Consider the following 3,425-nt stretch of genomic DNA (forward strand, 5'->3'; position numbering starts at 1 on the left):
CTCTTATTATGGCCCCCTGGAAAACAGAGGGTGCATTTTGCAAGCCAAAAGGCATGGTCAAAAACTCGTACTGACCCTCTGGAGTCACAAACGCGGTTCGTTCAATTGAATTTTCGTGTACAGGAATTTGGTAGAAACCACTAGCCATATCTAAGCACGAGAAATATTTTGCACCGCGAGGGCAATCTGGTCTGCGATAAGAGGTAAAGAATACCTATCAGCAATGGTATTATCATTTAACATCCTATAGTCCACACAAATACGATCAATGTCATTTTTCTTTTTTACTAACATCATTGGGCTGGTCACATAATCAGCGTCTATCATTACGCCAAAGCCTTGCCTAAGAATCTCTCGACCAACTAACACATCGTATTTCAAATACTTGTCTAAAATTACGTGTAGCAAAATCTCAAAGCAGTATTGATCAATATTTATATTACATAAAACTTGTTGACTGCTATAAATTGCATCGTTACTTATGCCATTGAGTTTTACAACATTATTAACTCTTTTCCCTTTAAACTTATGGACTACAGTTTCCTTAACTAGCGAGCATTCTGCACCAGAATCAAAACAAAATGGAATAGACTCACCGGATGCCTTTATTGTTCCAGAGGGTGGAGCTGTTGCGCAGATATCCACACCCTTCTCATAAATTCTTCATTTCCACCTGATCGGCCTTAAGAACACATGCGGTTGCAAAGTGCCTAATTTCGTCACATTTGAAGCATTTGACACCAGATCGATCTTTCACACCCGTCGTATTTGTGCTGTTGTAGGTTTTGCCTTTATTCTGGCCCTTCTGCAAAAGGTGCCCGATATTCGACATATTTATGCCCAACCTTTCCGCAGTAATTGCATTTCACCAGGGATGAAGATTTGAACTTTTTACGATCCGAGCCAGTTGCATCGTCTTCTATGCTGCGCTTCATGAAGGAGTGTGCCTGCAGCTGTTGTTGTAGCTCAATGCGAGTTTTTACATTGGTGGTAAAAATCCAGCGCGCCAACTTGCTGTCAACTTGCGCCATGTGAGCCAAAGTTACAGACACAGCTATTTCTTCTAACTCCTTGGTTTTCCATTTAGACATAAGCATCGTGACAATCCGGCTGCCGTATTCAGCAAAGCCTTCTTCTGGTTTCGGTCGACCATTCAATATACTGAGAACCATGCCAGCAGAAGTCTCAATTCTAACAAAACGCTGAAGAAACAGTTCCCTGAACTGCGTCCAAGTGATGCCGGCAAAGCATATTTGTGAAAGCCACTGTGATGCGGTGCCTTCTAATGCCTTACTTAGTGCTATCACCAGATTGCTACCTTGGAGAACGTTATCAGCAAATATGAGGTCCACCGTGCTACACCAAGATGAGGAATCCGCTCCGGCAACGTCAGGGTTAAATTTTGGTAGGGTAATGTGTGACGCCTTACCATCGGATTGCGGCGCCTTGGATTCTGCATGTTTTTAATTATTTCCATCAGGTTGCCATTTTGCAGTTTCAACGCTAACAAATGTGGATCAGTAGGCAAAGCAGATCCCACTTTTGATGTCGGAGATGGGTCAATTTCCATTTTTTATTTTACGCAGCAAGTTCTGTTCGTCTCTCGGTGGCACAACACTAACTAACTCGTCGCGCACCTTCTAAGCTAATTCACACTACACTTCTATGCCCCTACGAACAGACCTTACTCAGCAGCAGAGTATATTTCTTTCCCTGAGCTGCTGTGCGTTCTGAGAACCGTTAGCGACATCGTGTCGGCATTCAAAACTGTACATGCATGCACAACGGTCCAACTAACCATTCTATGCCACACATATACAGTGGGCTAATTTACCATTCTACGACATGCACATAAATATGTACATACATATGTATGTTTTAAGTTACGGTTTTTCCTATTTAAAAGCCTAACAAACAATCAGTACCCAAACTGTAATAATTCATGTCTTTAATTTAAATTGCCGCATTATTAAAAACAGTTAAATCAAGTACATAAATACAGCTTGATATTCCAAAAAGAAATTTTCCCAGCAATACCCCTTTTGTTTAACAACAACAATAAGCAGGATTGCATTAATCCAAATATCAATTCAAATGCGAAGCGAGGAAAACAAATAAAAATAAATAAAAAACATACATATGTTTATACATATTGAAATACTATATAAAAAGTAAACGTATATACATATATATTTCAATTATTTACCTAACAAGTGTAATTGCTATATTTATACATATGTATGTTATATTACATACATAAGAGGACAACGGAAAATACAATTTTACATAATCTACATAATTTATTCAAATCTAACAAAGAAAATCCAGCTCAACATAAACAAATTATTGAACAGATATGCATACATATTCGCATATACAAGTACATACAAGTAGTTACATATTCAATGTCCACATTGGCAATTATCCGTCAATACCTCTTGTTGTTTGGCAAACAAAAACAAGTAGGATTGCGGTCAAAAAGCGAATTGATCTCTCTAACGAGCTCTCAATTGCTTAAGACAACCATACTTATAAATACACAGACAATTCGTGCCTTCTTTGGTAAATAGCGCATTGATATCCTCAGCGAGCGCTCAATTGTACAAAACATACCCTGCCAACCACGGCTACCCGCTTGAGACAAATATTCCAATACAACTACACATTTTTTCTCTATACACTAACACCAACGCACATTTTCGGGTTATTTTTTGTTTACCTAAATGCGATGAAAAAAAGTTTCTTTCATCTCTTGATTTATTTGAATGAGTGCGAAGGAGAAAACATTATTGTCAATAGTAACAAAAGAAAATCCCAAAAAGGGTAATAAAAAAACGATTGAAAGACGCATGTCATTCGTGATCGTACTATCATAAAGGAGGCTCGTACGACAAGAAGGTAAGTGAATGATTTTTTTAAATAATTTGCAAATAATTACTTCATTTGTTTTTATAGCATTGGAATTAGCAGCTGCAGCAATATCATCAGAAGCAGCTAATTTAAATTGTTAAGTAAGTATGTGCGAAAAAGTGTGTGTTGTTTGAAATTGGATTGCGCAGTTCAATTACATATGTGCATATGTAAGTATGTATTTTATGCGTTTAAGGCGGCCTGCACAATCCAATATAATATGTAAAAACAAATGTTTGCCTTATATTTTAAATAATCAGATAATATTATCCTTTTATTTCAGATATTATTATGATTTTTATTTAATTATTCTTTCTTTTCAGATTTTATCACTATTTTTATTTAATTAATCTTGGCTTTCAGAGTAAAATCTATTTGTATTTAATATATTTTATTCTTTCAGATAATATTAATCTTTTTTTCAGATATTATTATCATTTTATACAATTAATCTTTTTTCAATGTAATTATTGTTTATTTTCAGGTATTAATAATCTTTATTTTATTTACAGGAA

At 36.0% G+C, this 3,425-nt stretch overlaps 1 pseudogene; it reads right to left on the bottom strand.

Moving 5' to 3' along the window:
• Positions 1–560: 560 nt before the first annotated feature.
• On the bottom strand, positions 561–1,570 carry LOC120768785 (annotated as a pseudogene).
• Between the last annotated feature and the right edge of the window lie 1,855 nt (positions 1,571–3,425).

Source organism: Bactrocera tryoni, chromosome 2 (assembly GCF_016617805.1).
Source record: "Bactrocera tryoni isolate S06 chromosome 2, CSIRO_BtryS06_freeze2, whole genome shotgun sequence".
NCBI lineage: Eukaryota > Metazoa > Arthropoda > Insecta > Diptera > Tephritidae > Bactrocera > Bactrocera tryoni.